Source organism: Pelodiscus sinensis, chromosome 17 (assembly GCF_049634645.1).
Source record: "Pelodiscus sinensis isolate JC-2024 chromosome 17, ASM4963464v1, whole genome shotgun sequence".
Classification (NCBI taxonomy): Eukaryota; Metazoa; Chordata; order Testudines; family Trionychidae; genus Pelodiscus; species Pelodiscus sinensis.
Window position 1 is genome coordinate 23,914,948 of NC_134727.1, and position 21,826 is coordinate 23,936,773.

A 21,826-nucleotide genomic window follows, 5' to 3' on the forward strand; every position below is an offset into this window, starting at 1 on the left:
ATGCTGAAGCTCTGCATTTTAAATGTAGTAAGAGCTGGGCTTGCATAAGCCCAGCTCTTACTACATTTAAAATGCAGAGGTAAAGCATCATGGACCACCGCGAGTTGGGATTGCTCGGCTTATGCCTATTGGGTAGCCAACTAGTCAACTACTCGCTAACATTACTACCCCAGACCCCTCTTTCCCTCCTGCACCCCAGTCTTTTACCTCAAGCTCCTTTCTGCACCCAACCTCCTTCCCAGACCCCGTGCTTCCTCCATTAATATCATGGAAGGGTATGGCCCTCAACTATTTGCAAAATCTTGGAGTTTTAGTGCACTTACATATTTATACACAACTTTAATTATTTTTCATTAGGCTGTTTTCCCTTCTTGCTCCTTTTTTCCACAGTTATACTTTGGGTCAGCTTTCAGAATCACAGTACTGGACAGAATTAAATATTAAGAAAAAGTTGTTTGCCCAACCCTAACAAACACCAATGAGTGTCATTTTGGAGAATTTTTGAATATTTAAGGACACACTTAATTTTGTGGCATGCCTTTAATTATAAAATTGAAACAGTTTTCTTGGAACACACTCTTTCCTCAGATGAGTAGCTATAAAAGTGAGTTGGTGTGCACGTAAGTGTTTGCATCTAACTCAAAATCCACAAAAAAATTTTAAGCAATAGAAACAATTGCTTAAAGGACTGGAGAAATATGATTTTTGTAGCTAACGATTAATTCAGTAGCACTTTGCAATGAGCTTTTTGAACCCTAGTGATTGAGTTTAGGTGTGTATGATTCTCATTTTTACTTTTTACAAGCAAGGCTCCCACAAAGATGCATTCAATAGCACAGCTACTGTATTTTTGTAACAGAACATTCTTTAGCTCTGAAGTGACTTTTCCTCCCTGCCTTCACATGAATCTTAAACAATATTACAGGACGAAGAGCTGAGTGGATCCTTATCAAAAGTTAGTTATGTACTACCATTGTTTTCCTATTAATGCCTTATTTTTCAAGTATGGTTATCCTGCTGCGCTTGTAAATTTAGCCAGGGGCGCCCTCTTCTGGGATTTTATTCAACTGCTACCATAACTACATCAATAAAATCGCTGAATAACATCAGGCATTCTTTCCTATTCTAACTTAACTTTTTCATATTTCAAACACACTTTACCCTATCTGCCAACCTTCCCTCCTTCTAGGTGATTTTTAAATTTCGGTTTACATTTTCAGATTCTCTGGTGGGGTTGCATATTTACAAGTCTTTCCCCGGTGATGCTTAGAGTTATATTTATTTGAATTATTAGTTTGTTGTGGTTAAAGTCTGAAAATAATTGGGGATGGGACAAGATTTTTAGCCAAATAAATATCAGAAGATAAATCCTAATTTTCGAAACACTGGGATTTTATTTTACTGTTTTTCCCTTTTGGTGTCCCACTTTCCTACTGACGGTCAGAAGCAACCGTAAATAATGAGTCTCAGCAGAAGTGCTAGAAGTACTAGGGATGCCAGTATGTGGTTTGGATCAAGCTCTTCCCTTCCGACATGTCTTTGTGAATAGATGATGTTCATGCCTTAAAAAATGTCAGCATTTTAAAGGTAAAAGATATATATTTACCAGGATGTGAAGGCTGCTGCCAAATGTTCCCATTTGAAATCTCTCACTGGATTGCCAGTGAAAGCTCATAGTAATAAATAAATAATGCTTAGAGCACCGCAGGAAAAGAGCAAGTCTCTTAACAAATATTAATTTAGTTTCCCAATAGAACTGTAGGTAATACCAACACTTTGTTATTTCATTGTCCTAGTTATTTTCATCATGACTGAACTGTGAGGTGAAGTCACTGGATTTAGTTAAATAATGTGGCTTCACATTTGTACTTGTGTTTGTACTGTAAGGGAATTAGGACAACCCAGGAAACTACAGACCAGTCAGCTTAACTTCTGTACCAGGAAAGATAATGAAGTAAATAATCAAGGAATCCACTTGCAAACATCTAGAACATGGGTTCCCAAACTGGGGGACATGCCCCCCTGGGGTGTGTGTGAAGAAATTCCGGGGGGGGGGGGGGCGTGAGGTGACCCAGCCCCCGGTCAATCTCCACCCCAAGTTTGCTGCTATTTTTGCTATATATTTGCTGCCCCGTCCGTTCCTTTTTTTGCTCAACATGTTTTGCTGGGGGTGGGGATGGGGCGTGAGAGTTTCTCAAAAATCAAAAAGGGGGCTTGATGCCGAAAAGTTTGGGAACCACTGATCTAGAAGATAATAAAATGATAAGTAACAGTCAGCATGGATTTGTAAAGGACATCACATCAAGCCAACCTGATAGCTTTCTTTGAGAAGATATCAAGTCTTGTGGATAAGGGGGAAGTGGTAGATGTGGTATATACCTAGACTTTAGTAAAGCATTCCATACAGTCTTGCCTGACTTTTTCATTAATAAACTAAGAAAATACAGCCTTGCTGGGGGTGCTATAAGGTGGGTGTATAACTGATTGCATAACCATTCCCAGAGAATAGTTATTAATGGTTCACAATCATGGTGAAAGAGCATAATGAGGGTGTTCTGCAAGGATCAGTTTTAGGAGTGGTTCTGTTCCATATCTTCATCAACAGTTTAGATAATGGCATAGAGATTACACTTATAAAGTTTGCAGATGATAGCAAGCTGGGAAGGGTTGCAAGTGCTTTGGAGGATAGGGTCAAAATTCATAATGATCTGGACAAACTGGAGAAATGGTCTGAGGTAAATTGGATGAAATTCAACAAGAACAAATGCAAAGTACTCCCCTTAGGAAGGAACAATAAACTGCACACATACAAAATGGGAAAGGAAAGGAAATGTACAGTATTGGAGTACTGCAGAAAGGGATCCAGAGTCATAGTGGACTACAAGCTATATATGAGTCAACAGTGGGGTACTGTTGCAAAAAAAGCACAGACGATTCCGGGATTTGGTAGTTCTTTTGCTCTAATCCACACTGATTAGGCCTCAGCTGCAGTACTGTGTCCAGTTCTGGGTGCCACATTTCAGGAAAGATGTGCACAAATTGGATAAGGTTCAGGGAAGAGCAACAAAAATAATTTAAAGTCTAGAAAATATGATCTGTGAAGGAAGATTGAAATAATTGGATTAATTTAATCTGGAAAAGAGAAGATAAAGAGGGGACATGATGACAGCTTTCAATTATTTAAAAGGTTATTACAAAGAGGGGGATAAAAAATTGTTCTCCTTAAAGATAGGACAAGAAGCAATGGGCTCAAATTGCTGTAAGGGAGTGTTAGGTTGGACATTAAGAAAAACTTCCTAAGTGTCAGAATGGTTAAGCACTGAAATAAATTGCCTAGGTAAGTTGTGGAATCTCTCACTGCAGATTTTTAAGAGCAGTTAGATAAAGACATGCCAGGGATAGTCTAGATGGTGGTTGGTCCTGCAATGAGTGCAAGAGACTGGACTTGATGAACTCTTGAGATTCCTTCCAGTTTTATGATTCTCTTTTTGCATAAATGTGTAGTTCTAATATTATGCCTAAATAAATGGGAGCCTTTGATAAATGTTCATTTAAATGGGAAATCAATTGAAGTAAATATAAGGCCGTTACATGAAAATCTCAACGTACTTTATAAACATCTCACTAAGTCTCTCAAAACCCTGTCAAGCCAAGTATTTTTATATCCTTTTCTAAAACATAATTGAAGACACAGACTTGTTAATGCCCATCACATACCTACAGTCGCACAGTGATGGAGCAAGGGCTACAGCTGTGACATCCAGGTTTTTGGTGTGGTCATTAGGCAACATTACCTCCCAGTGCTTTTTCTCACCTACAAGGTTATATGCAACGGCAGGAGTTGGCAATAATTTTTGCCTGGGGGACACTTCAAAAAATTTTGAAGTGTCCCCAGACCACCCCAGAAGGGGAGGGGCCTAAATGGGAAGGAACAGGGCTACCCTACCACCAGACTATGATTGGTCTGGGGGTGGAGGGAGCCTCTTTGCCCCTGCGTCCCACTAGGCACCCATGCTCTGGAAGAGGCTTGGCATGCTCCTCTACCCCCAGGCCAATCAGGGCCTGGGGGCAGGGGAGCATGGGAAGCCTCCTCCCGCCCTGCAAGGATCATGTGGCACTTTGAAGTGCCGCAGGCTCCTCACAGGGCCAGGGCAGGGTGAAGGAACCTTCACGCAGCTCCCCCACCCCCAGGTCCTGATTGGCCTGGGGGTGGGGGAGCGCACAAAGCCTCCTCCGCTCTACACCGCCCCCCCAGGAGCAGCGCTTCAAAGTGCCACGTGCTCCTGGCAGGGTGGGAGGAGGCTTTGCGTGCTCCCCTGTCCCTGGGCCAATTAAGACCTAGGTGCAAGGGAGCATGCAAAGCCTTCTCCGCTCTGTCCCCGCCCTATGATCCACCCACTTGGCAGGCCAGATCTGGCCCGTGGAGGTCCTTTTGCCCACCCCTGTGCAATGGCTTTGTCTAACCTTTTCCACTTCCCCTTTCTCTTAAAATCTCACTCATTGCTCAGGAAGTATGCATTGATGTTTCCTTGAAATGATTTGGGGTTAGAGTTATATGTGTTTACAGTTATGGAATTAGCTTTCTCATTACATTAAGAAAGCTGAATCTTTCTCTGTCTTTAAATTAGGACCAAAGGCGTGGATGTGAAATATAAGCACCTGAGCACTTTTTTGGATAGGGCTCTGCATAAAAATATTTGAATATTAGGACTGTAATGTCATCAAGTGCTTAAAAGTGGATACAGCTCATTCGCTATTTGAGGGGCTTTATTTTATTTTGGTTAGAGGGTTGATTCAGGGTTATTTAGTTTTTTGAAAAACATCACCCTCTTCTGCTTTGGTCTGAATATTGAGCACCACTGTTTCAAACAGGGCACTGTTTTGCTTGGAGTCCATGCAAGAGCAGCTGTATGAGTCTGTCTCTGTGCAGCCTGTGATTTTAACAATTTTTTGCAGGGATTCAATCATTTTGTCCCATGAAGGCTAGACTCAGCATGTGCCTCTCAGAGCTTCAGACCCCTCTTGGTGCTGTCACATCTGGGGCAGAGAAGGACCAGAGTCAGATCCAAAACTTTCACTAAGGTTTGATGGGTCTCAATCCTCTGTTCTGTCTGTCTCTCTCTCTAAACTGGGATGAGGGGAGTAATTCAACATCTGAGTGCAACTGACATTTCCCAGTGCTTGGAAACCTTCCCAATTAGTATTCAGCCAGAAATCTGCATAACCAACTGTATTTTATCTGCATGGCAGAAAGTACATTCGTTTCAATCATTTTTTTTACTTAGAGAGATGCTGGGTGACTTCACATCTGTTCAAATAACCAACACAAGGGCCATACATGGATATTTTGAGGGCTTAAGTAATTGGGCTAATTTTCTTCACAGGGATGCCACCTTTTGGAAGGGTAATTTCCACATCCATCTTGTGAAACCTGAGATTGATAATAAATAATAATAAATTCAAGTGGAAACTAGGCTTGTTTGGCTTTAAATCCCTGCAACAGCATTTGCAACCCAAATTTTACAGCTTTAGGCTTCACAACCTTAAACTGGCCTTAATCCAAAGTGAAATTTACCAGTCTATTTTCATTGTCCTGGCTGAGAGAAATTTAAAAAGGAAACAACCAGTTAGCACTAATACACACACAAAAATTGATTTTTAAAACGCTTTCATTTTTAATTATGTTATTGTTGAAAATTAGAGGCTATGTCTACACTGCAGGCTTCTTGGGCAAGAGAGTGTCCACACTGCCATGTGCTTTTGTGCAAGAGTGTCCAGGACGCTCTCTTACGCAAAAAGGCTTATTCCTTGTGGAGAGAGGAATAACTCTTGCACAAAAAGCCCTCTCTTCTGATGATCTACTGTAAACTTTCTTGCTCAAGAATGGGCTTTTAGTGTGGACATTCTGCAAGTTTCTGCACAAGAATGGCTGTTCTTGCACAAGAAGTCTGCAGCGTAGACCTAGCCTAAGGCTAGGTCTACACTACACCCATCTGTTGGCAGAGGGATGTAAATAAAGCACATCGGAAGTGCAAATGAAGCGGGGATTAAAATATCCCGCGCTTCATTTGCATAATCACGTTTGGGCGCTGTTTCGAAAAAGCTCCATTTCAAAACTGAAACCGCGGCTTAGCCGCGGTTCTGCCAACAGCAGAGTGATTTTTGACAGCTCCTGTACTCCTCATTTTTTGAAACGAGGCTTACAGGATCTGACGACAAAGGGTTCTGGGGTCGGCTGATTCCCGTCTAGACTACTGCGCTGTGCCGACAATCAGCTGATCGGCACAGTGATGTAAATGAAGCGGTGATTATTTAAATCACCGCTTCATTTCCCTTTGCCAAGTACACTCATCTATATCGCTCTGTCGACAGAGCCATGTAGTCTAGACACACCCACTGTGAATATGTAATACTGTGCTTTATGAAGGCTGGCAGGTCACTGCTTAATTCTTGCCTTGGGAGAGAACAGGACAATAGGAGTTGAACTAAACTCAGACTTGCTAAGGTGATAATGAATTGCAGGAGAAACTGCATCTTAAGTGCATGTCTTCACCCCACGGAAGATTGCTGCTGCTGCAATTGATCTTCTGGAGTTTGATTTAGTGAATCTAGTTAAGACTCGCTAAATCAAATGCAGAGGGTGCTCCCACCATCCAGTACTCCTATTCTTGCCCGAAGTAAGGGAAGCCAACAGGAGCGTTTGCTCCTGTTGGCCTCCCGCTGACGGGACACTGCCAAGCTCAGCTTAAGGTAAGCCAACTCGAGCTACATATTCTATGTAGCTAGAGTTGTGCACATTAAGCTGAGCTGCGAGATCTAGTGCAGACCTTGCCTAATCTTCTGTCTGAAGCGGAAGGAAGACAAGTGACTGCCCTAAGAAAGGGGACAGCTAGAGGCCTTAGATTTGATGGGGTACTCTCAGAGAGGCCATAAGAGAGTCAGAGGTGCAGTTGACTCTGGAACTCTGACCCCTGCTATACTATTCCCATAACAATACTTATGAACTGTATTCTCTCACTGGAAGACATTTTCCTCAGCCCTCCCCATCCCCCGCGCCCCTGGAAACATAGCACATGAAGGAAATTCTTTGGCGTTTTCACCTATATCTTATTAACTTACTAAATATTGCAACACAATAATCTTAGGGTGAGTCTACACTGCACTGTAACTCGAAATAAGTTACACAATTTGAGCTATGCAAATTGCATCTTATTTCAATGGTATTTTGAAATAGCTTATTTCGTCAAATTTCAAAATAAAGTGCCATTCCAAAATATCCCTTACTCCTTGTAGAATGAGGTTTACAGGGATGTCAGAATAGCAAGCCTAAAATAACGAAATAGCGAGCTCCAGAATCCCAAAATAGTGTTGCATTGTAGACATAGCCTTATTGAGCTTAAAGGCAGGCTGGAAAATGGATCTTGAGCTGTTGGCCCAAGCAACTACAAAATTATACTGCAATTATATCGTGCAGTTATTAGATTCTAAATGAAGAAATAGGCTACAGAGCTAGAGAATATGGGGCAGAATTCTGTCAGACAGTGTTTGCTGGAATTTAACACGACAAAGTGCACAGTCCCTTCTACAAACCTCCTAGACCTAGCCCAGTTAACACACTATCAGAGTCATCCTTAGTACTGTGTAGGTCCCCATAAAGCCTATTAAATTAGGGCCCCATGGCCAATGGCAGCCAGGGGAGGGCAGTTTTTTAGAGAAGTGATTTTATAATCTTCAGAACACACCTAATATATCTGGAACCACTATACCTGCTACTACACTCTGGGAAGCCTGACTGTTGAGTAATTATCTGTCTCTTGATGGTGAGCCACATGTTTAGGATGTTTGGATTATCTCTTGGATTAGAAACAAGCATTTACATTCCACCACTCCTGACCTAGTGGGCAGGGGAGTTGTTTGAAATATTGAACACAGTAAATTCAGAAACTGAAGCTAAGTCTACACTGGCACTTTACAGCACTGTAGCTTTTTGGCTCAGGAGTGTGAAAAAACACACACCTCCCTGGAGTGCCACAAGTTACAGCGCTGTAAAATGTAGCACACTGGGAGATCTCTCTCCCAGTGCTCGTGCCATGGCCATATTTTCAGTTTAAAGGGCTGCCCTGGCTGTTCTTTAAACTGTTAAATGTAGATAAAGTCTGACAGTACATACCTGGGGTTTGCAAATGCCTGTTAAATGGCTTGATTACCACTTGAATGGCTCCTTCACAGGTTTAGTGTTCTTCTAATAGGCCTGGCAGGTTTTGTCACTTTTAAGTTAACTTGACCCTCTCTCAAGCAAGCAGAGCCACAGATCAGGGATAGGAAGAGGTGTTTGGGTGGACATTAAGACACAGTGGTGCCCAGAATTTTGGGGTACTCTACATGTCTGTGTATTCTGCATATAGGTAAGGACAGCTCATCACCCTATGGATTTCCAGAGTTGTAAATTAATATTGAGTCTATGGCCAATCTAGAAATCAAGGAGTCCTATTTGGAACAACTCCACCCGATTCAACACTTGGGGAAGCCTGACTGTTGAGTAATGATCTAGCTCATGATGGTGAATCACATGTTTAGGATGTTTGGATTATCTCTTGGATTAGAAACAAAAATATGCCTTCCAAAGCAGGAAAGGGAGTTGTTTGAAATCTAGATCCAAACTCAGCTCATGATTTTGCAGCCTATGCTAAGTTTGGATGCTTATCTGGACTCCAGTAGTGGGAAGTGTTCACAGTTGCACCTCACACCACATGAAAATTCCCCATGTTCACTATTAAATCAAGACTTGAGTGTGTCAGGGAGCCAACCTGCTTAGGTTCCAGAAACCTTTGTGCAAAAGAGGGAGTGGCCAACAGTTGAGCATTGCCATTAGCAGAGATGTGTGGTTTCGTGGAATTTTGATGGAGAAACCAGGTGAAACTTGGCCTTTTTGACTGAGTTTTGGGGTTTGTAGATGGATGAGATTTCAGTGGGAGGGAGGGGTTTGGGTACACCCGAAATGCCAGATCAAGGTCTTTGCAAAGGAATAAAATCCTTAGGCTGGATCCTTTCATTTAGCTTTTGTCTCCATTGTATTGGACAGAACCAGTTAATGGCCAAGCTCTCAACCTAAAACAACTGAGCACTTATATCTTCATCCCCAAATAGCCAGGGATAGAGACAGAGGAAATGGGAGAGAAGCTCCCTGGAGAAAGGCAACTGTAAATGGAACCTTAAAATAAAACTATGAAGCCCCTGCTCCTGGCCTTGAGGTGAGCTGTGTGCTCCCTTTTGCCTGTTTCTGGGAACACCAACCTGGAGGAAGAGGCTAAGTGGTGAGCGAGTCTGTCTGTGGGAGGCAGCTTGGGAGGGATCTTACTGCCAAGGCAGCCACACCTGCAGTGAGACACTAAGCAAACCTGGAGCTGTATTGTTTTTGTGGTCTGACATTTAGCCCTGTGTGCTGCAAGGTAATTGGAATACGGGTGGAAGGGAGGAAATGGTGACATTTGAGAGTATGGCGACTGTTTTGCCTCCTATAACCTCCCTGCTTGGAGATGTGCTAGGGATGAGGGTGTCAAGAAAAACAGCCCTTTGTACCTCTATAGAGCCACTGCTTCTAGGGTCCCCAAGTGCTTTGCAAATATGACCACATGAGGGATCAACAAAAATCATTTCCTTAATGAAGGCCACCTTCTGTCAAAGAGCTGTTCATTTTGCTCTACATGAGAGGCTATTTCAAGGCAAGCAGTATCATCAGGTCAGAGGCTGTCTCCTCCAGGCAATGTCCCTGTATAGTTCTCATTGTATTAATTCAGTCATGTCCTTCTAGAGCCCAGAACCATAGGTCCAGCACTGCATAGTGCTGACATCGAGGCATATTTCCAGTGTCTTGGGAAATGAAATCCTATGACCCCACACAGCACAACAACCACACATTAAATCAGTGTCAGAGCTGGGATTGGAACGTAGGGCTTCTGATTGACACTTGTATGCTTTAGCCCAGGGGTGTCCAAACTTTTTTCAAAGAGGGCCAGATTTGATGAAGTGAACATGCGTAAGGGCCGACCATTTTGCCTGACATTCTTTGAACCATTAAAATTAAATGCAAATTAACTATTTTATGCAAAGTTTATTGCAAACGGCATACTTTTCATTTCATCACATGGATGACAAATCTAAACAGGTGTTAAATCACTCTGCCTTTCATATCTGAAGGCCAGATGAAAAAAAAATCCAGGAAGCTGAAATATATGTCAGGAACATTGTAAAGTACATTACATATTATTGGTAATAAAGGTTGTCTGTCAACTTTTAAGTTCAAAAAATATGAACAGGAACATAACACCAAGTATACATGTTGTGTCCAAATATATTTATAACTGATTTAGACCAACTGACATTAACTGAGATTTTACAATGTATTCATCTCAATTGAAAAAAAAACTTGCCTGCACTAATGTGAAGGGTGAAACTGAGATCTGGACTGCAGCACATAGGCTAGGTCTGGTTCAAAGGCAGTGGTTTTGATGCGCAAAATGTCACGCAGGTGAGAGTCACTTAGTCTTATCCTCACGCGGTTCTTGTTAAAGTTCATAGCAGAGAATGTCTTCTCACACATATATGTTGAGCCAAACAAGCTCAGCATTTTCTTAGCCAATGTTCGAATCACTTGAAACCGGCTCTTATCCAATTGGCGGTAAAAGTTCACAAGAGAGAGCTGTTGGTGACGACTGCGTAACTCGCTGTCACAATGCAACTCAATGAGCTCGAGCTGCAGCTGATCTGGAGCATCATCGGGGTCAACAGAGAATGGAGAGGAGAAAAGGCTGATCTCCTTTTCAATAGATGCAAAATCCTGAAAGTGCCGTTTAAACTCCCCAGCCAGAGATGCGATGTCTGCTGCATACCTGCTTGTTTGCGCACTGATATTGTCCTGTGGAAAACTGTTCATGATTTCCTGCAACACTGAAAAATGTATGGTATTGGGCTGTGTGTGTGACAACTGCCTTATGAAAAGTTGCAGCTTTGTTCCAAAGGCTTTGAGGTGTGAATAAAGCTGGTTCACTGCTGCATCTTTCCCCTGAAGACTCGTGTTCAGTACATTCAGATGCTTTGTTATGTGAACTAGAAACCCCAAAACAGCCAGCCAAATAGGATCAGATAGTTCTCGCATTGGTTGTCCCTTTGTTTCCAAGAATTCTCCGATTTCCTTTCTGAGAGAGTAGAAACGCTGCAGTGCAGACCCCCGACTGAGCCATCTTACATCGTTGTGATATAAAACATCTTCATATTCAGCCTGGATGTCCAGTAGAAACTGTTTAAACTGGCGGTGGCACAGGGCTTTACAGCGAATAAAATTAATAGTTTTTAGCACCGGTTTCATAACATGATCATATTTGAGATGTGTAGCACAGAGAACTTGTTGATGAATGATACAATGGAGTTTAATAGCTTTGCCTCCTTCTTCGATCACCTTGTTACAGATTAGAGTTGATAATCCACTTTGTTCACCAGCCATGGCAGGTGCCCCATCAGTAATAATCCCAGTAACTTTGTTCCAAGGCAGTTTCATGCCATCTATGGCGGAACTAACAGAAACAAATAAATCTTTTCCTCTTGTTTGGTCCGTAAGGCTCTGGAGGTCAAGTAGCTCTTCAGTCACATTCATTTCATCGTCCACCCCTCTCATAAAAATCAGCAACTGAGCTGTGTCAGATAGGTCCGTGCTTTCATCACAGGCTATTGAAAAGAAGTCAAAATCCACTCCTTTGGACGTCAACTGTCTCTCAATAGCTGATGAAATCTCTTCAATTCTCCATGCTATAGTGTTACGAGCCAGGCAAATGTTGGCAAACTCTTGCTTCTTCTCGGGACAGATATTCTCAACCATTTTCATAACGCATTCTTTGATAAAGTCACCCTCAGCAAAAGATTTGCAATTTTTAGCAATTAACGTTGCCACCTTGTGGCATTTTCATTTGACTCATGGGCTCTTGTGAAAAATCGCTGTTGTGACATTAAAACAGCTTCAAGTTGCTTCAACTTTTCACTGCGGTCGCGCCCTGTTAGCTTGTCGTATGTGCTATGTCTCGACTGGTAGCGTCTCTTGACATTAAATTCCTTATAAACAGCCACAGTCTCTTGGCATATCAGACAAACACAGTGATTCCGTATTTCAGTGAAGAAATATTCCACTTTCCACCTGTCCTGGAAGCGGTGGCCCTTACTGTCAACTTTCCTTCTCTTATTTACAGTCGCCATTTTTGAAATTGACCAGAAGGGGAAGGGATCATGTGAGCGCAGTGCCAGAGGTTTTGGTCTAAGTGTGTTCGTCCGAGCACTAATACACTGCCCAACAAGAATTCTCTTGCCTTTCGGGCTGTGTGTGGTGAAGAGTCTAAGGATGAGCTCGGGCGTGTTCGCAGCTCCACGTGCCCGAGCCCGCCAGGAAGCTGACAGCGCGCAGCGCCAATCACAGGTACTGAGACATTTCCCGATCTCTGCAGCTGCGGACCGGGAAAATGTCTCAGTACTTGTGATTAGCGCTGCGCGCTGTCAGCTTCCCGGCGGGTTCGGGTACGTGGAGCTGCGAACACGCCCGAGCTCATCCTTAGTCCTGAGCGGTGCTCGGGGATTCGTTGGGGGCCATAAAAGATAGATATTGCCAAATTACCTGTGGGGCCGTATTAAACCGGAACACGGGCCGCAATTGGCCCGCGGGCCGGACTTTGGACATGCCTGCTTTAGCCACTAGGTCCGTGGTCCCCAACACGGTGCCCGCGGGCGCCATGGCGCCCGCGGGGGCATTTGCATGCTCCCGCCAGATGCTCGGGGCTGGCCTGGCCCCGGGCACATGGCGCGGCGCTTGCGGGGAGCGTCGGCCCTGAGGAAGCCTAGTTCAAACTACCTAGTTTGAGCCCCGTGTAGCCGCGCTGCACGGGGTTCGAACCAGCGGGGTTTTAAAAATGGCGGCTCCCCGCTTATGCAAATGAAGACCGGGAAATTCAAATCCCGGGCTTCATTTGCAAGTTCGGTATGCCTACATTACCCTCCTAGTTCGAACTAGGAGGGTAGTGTAGACATACCCTGTGTTCGAATTAACTTTGTAGTGTAGACATACCCTGAGAGACAGACCCTTACTCTCCTATAGACAACCACCTAACCTCAAGATGATTCTTACCAACAACCACAGGACATACCACACTAATACCAGCCCTGGTACCTTCCCTTGCAACAAACCCCGTTGCCAGCTTTGACCACATATTCACTCTGCTGATACCATTATTGGAACTAACCAAGTGAGTTATAAGATCAAGAACACATATTCCTGCTCATCCAGAAATATAATTTATACTATCATGTGCCGAAAGTGTCCATCTGCTATGTACATTGGACAAACGTCTCAGACACTTCGCCAAAGAATCAATGCCCACAAAACAGATATCAGACAGGATAACAAAGAAAAAACAGTTTCTTGCCATTTCAACCAGAAAGGACATTGTCTCAAGGACCTGATTACCAGCATCCTGCTTCAAAGACCTTTTAAGACTACACTTGAAAGAGAATCCGCTGAACTGTAATTCATGCTTAAATTCGACACTTTACACCTAAGCTTAAACAAAGACATCAATTATCTTACCCATTACAAAGGTAGCTTCCCCAATTATCACCTCTAATACCATTAGCTCTCAGACATTTACCTTCCCCACCCTCCATCCCCCTTCTGTTCTGAAATTTGATTTGTCCTTTTCATATGTGTTCATTTTTTAATTGTATCCTTTGGTATATATGGGTATGTCTACACTACCCCGCTAGTTCGAACTAGCAGGGTAATGTAGGCATACCGCACTTGCAAATGAAGCTCGGGATTTGAATTTCCCGGGCTTCATTTGCATAAGCGGGGAGCCGCCATTTTTAAAACCCCGCTGGTTCAAACCCCGTGCAGCACGGCTACACGGGGCTCGAACTAGGTGGAACGAGGTGTACCGGTAGTTTGGAATAGGAAGCCTAGTTCGAACTACCTAGTTCGAGCCCCGTGTAGCACGGGGTTCGAACCAGCGGGGTTTTAAAAATGGCGGCTCCCCGCTTATGCAAATGAAGCCCGGGAAATTCAAATCCCGGGCTTCATTTGCAAGTGCGGTATGCCTACATTACCCCGCTAGTTCAAACTACAAAACATTGATAACCTCCCTGATAACACCATCCTTGCCACCATGGACGTAGAAGTTCTGTACACCAACATCTCACATGAAGACGGATTACAAGCAATTAGAAACACTATCCCAGAGGACACCACTGCTAATCTGACACCAGACCTATGTAACTTTGTTCTCACCCACAATTATTTCCAGTTTGAGAACAACTTATACCTCCAGATCAGCGGCACAGCCATGGGTACATGCATGGCCCCACAGTACACTAATATCTTTATGGCTGACTTAGAACAGCGTTTCCTCAACTCCCGTCCCCTTTTATCCCTTCTCTACTTACGCTACATCGATGACATCTTTATGATCTGGACGCATGGCCAAGAAACACTGGAGACATTCCACAGAGATTTTAACAACCTACACCCCACCATCAATCTCAGCCTGGACCATTCTACTCGAGAGATCCATTTCCTGGACACCACAGTACAAATCAGCAATGGAAAATTAGACACCACTCTCTACAGAAAACCCACTGACTCATACAGTTACCTACATGCCTTCAGCTCCCATCCAGAATACACCATACGATCCATCATCTATAGCCAAGCCCTTCGATACAACCACATCTGCTTTAATCCCACTGACAGAAACCAGAAACTTCAGGATCTCTACCAAGCATTTATAAACCTCAACTACCCACCCGGAGAAATAAAAAAGCAAATTGAAAGAGCCAGACAAATACCTAGAAACCATCTACTTCAAGACAGACCCAAGAAAACCAACAATAGAACACCACTTGTCATCACCTACTGCCCCCAACTTAAACCTGTCCAACACATTATCAATAAACTACAGTCTATACTGGAACAGGATACTAAACTCTGAGGCGCTCTGGGAGACAGACCCATAGTCTCCTAAAGACAACCACCTAACCTCAAGATGATTCTTACCAACAACCACAGGACATACCACACTAATACCAACCCTGGTACCTTCCCTTGCAACAAACCCCGTTGCCAGCTTTGTCCACATATTCACTCTGATGATACAATTATTGGACCTAACCAAGTGAGTTATAAGATCAAGAACACATATTCCTGTTCATCCAGAAATATAATTTATACTATCATGTGCCGAAAGTGTCCGTCTGCTATGTACATTGGACAAACATCTCAGACACTTCACCAAAGAATCAATGCCCACAAAACAAATATTAGACAGGATCACAAAGAAAAAACAGTTTCTTGCCATTTCAACCAGAAGGGACATTGTCTCAACAACTTGATTACCTGCATCCTGCTTCAAAGACCTTTTAAGACTACAGTTGAAAGACAATCCTCTGAACTGTCATTCATTGACAGTTTACACCTAAGCTTAAACAAAGACATCAATTATCTTACCCATTACAAAGGTAGCTTCCCCAGTTATCACCTCTAATATCATTAGCTCACAGACATTTACCTTCCTCGCCCCCATCCCTCTTCTGTTCTGAAATTTGATTTGTCCTTTTCATACGTGTTCATTTTTTTAATTGTATCCTTTGGTATATATGGTTGTGACTACTTTCTTCCACTATTTGATCTGAGGAAGTGGGTCTGGCCCACGAAAGCTCATCACCTAATAAACCACCTTGTTAGTCTTTAAAGTGCTACATAGTTCTGTTTTATGTTTATCAGGAAAGAGTGCACTGGCCTAATGGAAGAGGGTTTCAGTTTTAAGACTCTAAATCAGGGCTACTCAACATGTGGCCTGCGGCCCGTTTGTTTGCGGCCCAAGGTGCAGTTTGGGTTTACGTGGGGCTCAACTCGCAGCCCGTGGGTGGGAACCAAAACAAAAAAGTAGGCAATATAATGGTCTTCTGTTGATATGTGTTTTAGTAGTTAAATTCCTCAAGAGCCATTGCTCATTAAAAGTGCTGTGATGTGGGTGGAAATCGGGTAAATATTGCATTTTATTAATATCAGCAGAACTGACTTAAATGAGGCCTGTGTGTTGTGTAGTCTTGCCTTAATCTTTGTATTCATGCCTGTCAGTGTGAAAGAAGCTATTTGCATATATTTGCATGTATATGCAACCACACTTAAGTTGTGGTCCTCGGCATGTGCTGTGAGTATCATTGTGGCCCCCAGAGTTTCCCAAGTTGAGTAACACTGCTCTAAAACATTGTTTTTCCTCCTAAACCCTGTAAGATCAGAATCATCCATTTTGCAGGTGGTGAAACTGGATGCAAAAGAGCTAAGTGTGCCACAACCCTGCAACACCAAAAACTGTACAGAACCCAGCTAGCTACGCAGCAACCACAAACCAATACACACAGCCCACTGCTCAAGGGCTGTAATAAACCACTTACTGTACACAGCCCTGTACTCATGAGCAACCTACAAACAACCAAACATATGCTAGTAGGGAATATAGAGATTTCTGCTCTAAGATTTAAAGAGCTTATTAGAAACAACAGGAGTACATAAGAAAAAAAAACCCTCTATTTCAAAATGACTGATGGTACCTCAAGGTACCTCAGGCCTTTTAATGCTAGTTGGACTCCTAGGCTCTGTGGCTCGGGGATATGTCAGCAGGGGAGGAGACTCATTTTGTTGTGGTAGGTCCCTATAGTTTGGTGCTGTCTGTTGTCCATAATGAGCAATGACACTTTCTATTTTAGATGAGCAATGATGACAGCACCAACTGATGTGGGTTTCAGGCAGAGAGCTGGATACACGATTACTCAGAAAACAAGCAGAGCAAGCAACACTTATTTTCCCCTGGCTCCATAAACCAGAAGTTATTTTTCTTCTGGAGTCTAAAGGTAATGTAAACCCAGACTACTAGCTTTTAGCTATTTCCAGGCGCAACTGCTACAAAGAGCAATTAGGCTCTTTTCACAGAGAAGCTTGGCTGGCATTTGTATGCTATCACCTCATCAGACATGCTGACCAGGCTCTGAGGCAAGGCATTCATAGGTGCTTTCCTCTTGATTCCCAAATAACCTCAAACACCACCAAGAAATCCCTCCCGTTAAACTATTCAGAGTAGACAGCTGGTGCCAGAAACAGGACTGGGAAAGGTACTTGCTTTGTTAGGAGACTGCTCCTCAGCAGGGTTTACTGACTTGCTTGCCAGCAGGTAGGAAAATACTTTCATTCTGCTTATGGGCAATGACGGGCAGAATCATGGAGCTTGGTTTCAAAGGAACAGACAGTGGAGATTACTCTAACTTTAGGTAGCTTGCAGTGCAGAACCTGACGCATAGCGAGTGCCAGGGAGGGATAATGGGTCAGTGACAGAACGATTTGTATTCCTTTTCTTAAAGGGAAGGGTAAACCACAGAGTGGTTTGCAAAGAGAAGGGATCCACAACTTGCATTCAGTTTTATCTGTTATTTGTAGAAGCAGCACCAATAGCATTAACCAAGGTCAACTGCCTTAGGATTACAGGAGATAATTTTCATGTGCAAGCAGGGCACTGCCTCCTACCTGGGAAATGACAATTTCCATTCTCTCTGAAGTTCATATGGTAAGCAGGCACCTCAATTAATTGACAGACCCAAACCCAGAACCCTGGATCTCAACACTCCTGACCTTCAAATTGTTCAGGTCAGTCTTTAGGGACTACAAAAGGGCCAGGCCCTGCAAGTTGCTAGGCACATCTCCAGGCACTCAGCATCTTGCCAAATGGGCCTATTTTTGTTTAATAACCACTGTTAATTGTTGGTTTAAAAGAATGTCTTTCTTTCTTTTTGGAGAAAGGGGAGCAGGGAAGCAGCTACCAAGCGCTCCTTGGAAGAATCTTAAGGGATAATGAAACCATAGCCCAAGGCAGAGAGGTATCCCCTTTCAGGCTGTGGGTGCAATGAATTTTCTGTTAGAATATGTCTATGCTACAGTTTTTTCGGAAAAGCGGCTGTTTTTCTGAAAAAACTTGCAGAGCGTCAAGTGTGTTTTCGCGCAAAAAAATCAAAAGACCAGAGGGGTTTTTCTGGCGTAGGTATTTCTCATTCTACAAGGAAAAACGCCTTTTTGCAAAAAAGCTCTTTCACAAAAAGGTGTGTGTAGATAGGGAAGAGGGGTTTTTTTGTTTTTGTTTTTTGTGCAAAAAGAGGAAAGAAGAAAAGGCACAGGAAAGAGGAAAAGGTGGCCTGGTGGCTCTCTTTCGCAAAAACACATTGCTTTTTCAATGAGCTTTTGCAATGTGGACGTGCTCTTGTGCAAGAAGTTTTTGCGGAAAATCTCTTCCGATAAAAACTTCTTGCGCAAGAAGTCTGCAGTCTAGACATAGCCTTACATCTCTGATTGGCAAAACAGAGCTTATGCTCTGCTGTATCCAGTGTGTTCTTTCCACAAAATAGGCCTCAGAAATCGGGTATATATTGGGAGTCAGCAGGCAAAGCTCCCATGAGAAAATGGGATTGGCACAGGCAGCTGAGATATTTGTGTGTGTTTGTTTCTTTGGTTTGAACGCAAAAGAGGCCACATGGAGCACCCTCCTCCCCCTTCCCTCCTCAGTCTTCTGGAGCTGGAATTGCATTTTGGCCAATAATCACAGTGAAGGGGTGAGTGAGTGTGTTGTGGGGAGGCTGGAAAGAGGGGCCAAGCAGGCACAGGTGCCTTTAAAATGCGGGTTTTTTACTGGAGCTCTTCATACATCATCATTCCCATGGGCCTTTCCACTGAACTGGAGATTAATGCCTAACCCCTGCAACTCCACACTCTGGTCAGATTCACAGGTGCTTCTTTGCTGTGCTGGTTTCAGGAAAGAGGGAAAAGGGGCACAGTGGGTAGCATAAAGGGGCTGCAGCACAGGGAAAAATCTGGGGCAGGAGTCTTGGATTTTCACAGTGCACTGATGACAAGTTGTAGAATCTAGGCTTGTGACAGCAGGAGAGCACTAGGAGCTGTTAAGGAAGGAGTGGCAACATTCTTGGGAGCTCTCGAGATGGGAACATGGTTTTTGGCAATGCAAATGCATACTGAGGACGTGGCCCTGGCTCTCACAGCTATACGTTCTGGGTCTCCAGGTCTGCCGAATATCCTGTTTCATGGTTATGGGTGTTCGTAAATGTGCTTGTTGGGGGTTCCAAGAAATGTACCCGGGCGCCCAGCGCGTGAGTGGCCCCGCCCCAGGCGCCCGGGAGCCTCTAAAGGTTGGGGACCACTGAGTTAACCGTTGGGGGTTAACTGGCTTCCCCCCTGCCGTCCTGGAATGAGCAGCCTCTGTCTGTCATGGGTCCAGGCACCCCACAGGCATGGCCTACTCTGACTTGGAAGATGGAGCAGCTTCTGCCTGCAGGGTACCCCTGTTCTAGCTCCTGATAGAAGCAGCAGTGTTGGGAGAAGGCGGCACTGTGGAGCTGGTGCTAGGGGGAACCAGCTTTTAAGCCATCTCCTGCTTCTTCTTCCCTGCTGCCTCTGTAGGAGGCAGCGGGGGAGCAGGCAGGTCTGTGGAGCCCGCACATGCAGTGGCTCCCCATACATATCGGCTCCAACCTGCCCTCCTCACCCTCCATGCTGCTGGCCCTTGGGAGTGGGGTGGGGAGGTGCAGGCAGATCTGGTGCTTATGGGGAGCCTGCTTAAAGGCAGTTTCTCACAGACCCCGGCTCCTGCTCCCTCCCCCCCTTTCGTTGCTGCAATATTATCCAATAAGCCCAGGCTTATCTGTTAACGATGTAGTCAGCTACATGTTGACGTCCCTAATACATACCCACGATGCATTGCTCACACTGTTGATGATGGTGTCCCCAGTGTGGTGTCCCCAGTCTGTTGACAGAAGAAGCAAATGTGAACATGCTGTGGCGATTTTTGTTTTGGTGATTTAACTCTGTAGAGTAGCCAAACCCTTTGCTGTTGCAGGGCTGGGAGCGGCAACACTTAACCACCTGTAAAAAAAAAAAAAAAAAAGTGGGCCTAAGTCTTTGGTAGCAGGGACTTTGTCTGTTTATTCAAACAGCACCCAGCCAAAATGGAGCCCCAGTCTGGGTTGGCTGCATCTCTGAATGCTACAGTAAGATAATATTTAGGTACTAACAAAGAGCAAACCTCAATTATTCCAAAGCAGGCTCAGAGCCACATTCCAGCTTGGAGAGACTGGCTGCCCTGTCCTCAGCAGGGAGCTGCTCTGGTAGCTGAGGGGGAAGTTCCCCTCCCCTAGCCAGACAGGACCATGCGCGGAGCCCTGAGCCCCTCACTGGGTGGGGCTGATTAAGCAGCTGTGGGGCCGTGCTGCTGCACAACTTAGAGGGAATCTAGGTTCACGCTGCGACCTTAAAGATTGGGGGCGGGGAGCACATCCATGCTGATTGAATTGGCCTCGCTAACACTGGTCCTACACTTGATTCGTAACTCCCTTCTTTTGATATACTAGTACATACATATATTATATACACCTTGTCTCTGTAAATTTTCACTCCAATGTAGCTGATGAAGTGGGATTTGCCCACCAAAATGTATGCCCAAATATATTTGTTAGTCTTTTAAGTACCACAGGACTCCTCCTTGCTTCTGTGGATGTTGTGGCTTGGGCTATAGCTCAGACTCTGACATCCAAGGAAGGGAGTGGGCTCCTAGAGCCTCAGCTCCAGCCTAATCCGCAATGTCTACATGGCTATTTCTAGTCCTGTAGCATGATCCCGAGTTTGTTGACGGGAGCTGGAGACATGCTGCTGTAGGCTGTCACTCACTGTGTAGATGTACCCTTGAATGTAGCCCACTTCAGCTGAGCCGTGCATCCCTCCTCATTCCTGGAATGCCCCGGCACCACTGGGGGAATTTCCTACAGTCAATACCCTGTGAGCAGCGGAAAGGGACTTGCTCTGGGTCCAGGATCTAGCTGAATAATAAAAAGAATAATTAGAGCTTGACTAAAGCTTCCGGCTAAGGAAGGAAATAACTGACAATGACAAGAATTACCACCAAGTGTCACCATTTTGGGCAGCTTTGTAGAGTTTAAAAAGGACAAGCAAAACCACAGTAGCAACAAACTAAACAAAAGCTAAATGAAATGTACACAGATGTAGTTTGTTTACCTAGGTCCCCTCTTCCTGCTACCTTAGCCACTGAGTAATTTTGTTAGTAATGTGGGTTACAGTAAACACATCAAAGGAGAGGAAGAGAGATAACCTTCCCATGTTCAGGTTTATATTTCCACGCAAACACGAGAGAAAAGCAATGATCATTCAAAGAAAATATAAGCACTGGGAGGAAGGGAACGTCTCACTGACTATGCAGCAGCCCTTGAGGTCTGATTTTAAAAGAACAAGCAGAGGAGCTTTTTTGGTTGCTATATAGGAAGGCTTTGCTGCCTTCCAATTTTTAATTCCTGTTGACTTAAAAAAGTTGCTGGGCTTTGTCAGAGAACAAGAGGGCTGATCACACTCTTAATTCTAATCTCTTGCAAAAATAAGAATTCTCAAAAATGTGAAGCTAGATGGATTCTTAGCCTGCTAATGCACAGCATGGTTTTATTATGTTCCATCTTAAAAAGACTCAGCGTCTTTTTAATGCAAAGATCCACCAAAATGTGGGATATAGCCCAGAATGTTTAATGCTCTGATTAAAGGAAATGCCATGCAAGAGACACATTTATGAATAGAATACATCAGTATGGATGTTGACTGCCTCATCACGTTGGAGTAGTATAAAGCAATTAGGGTACGTCTACACTACAGTGCTAATTCAAACTAACTTAGTTCGAATTAGTT

General features: G+C 44.0%; 1 protein-coding gene and 1 long non-coding RNA gene across 5 annotated transcripts in view; one reads left to right on the forward strand and one right to left on the reverse strand.

The window, feature by feature from the left end:
• The window catches only part of FGF1 (fibroblast growth factor 1), a 90,269-nt gene that overhangs the window by 32,997 nt on the left and 35,446 nt on the right, over nucleotides 1–21,826 (forward strand). Inside the window, exon 1 of one of the 3 annotated variants that reach the window (XM_075900315.1) lies at nucleotides 16,806–16,938. The exons of the other annotated variants lie outside the window; for them this stretch is intronic. The gene's annotated coding sequence lies outside the window, so the exon portion shown is untranslated. Of the gene's footprint in view, nucleotides 1–16,805; nucleotides 16,939–21,826 lie in introns of those variants that run through there. 3 annotated transcript variants of the gene reach the window in all.
• LOC102452409 (uncharacterized) overlaps nucleotides 16,937–21,826 on the reverse strand; it is a 190,042-nt gene continuing 185,152 nt past the window's right edge. For both annotated transcript variants that reach the window (XR_012896346.1, XR_012896347.1), the window contains 2 exons: nucleotides 20,807–20,955; nucleotides 16,937–20,005 (listed from right to left, as the gene is read on the reverse strand). This is a non-coding gene — a long non-coding RNA (uncharacterized LOC102452409). The remainder of the gene's footprint in view (nucleotides 20,006–20,806; nucleotides 20,956–21,826) is intronic.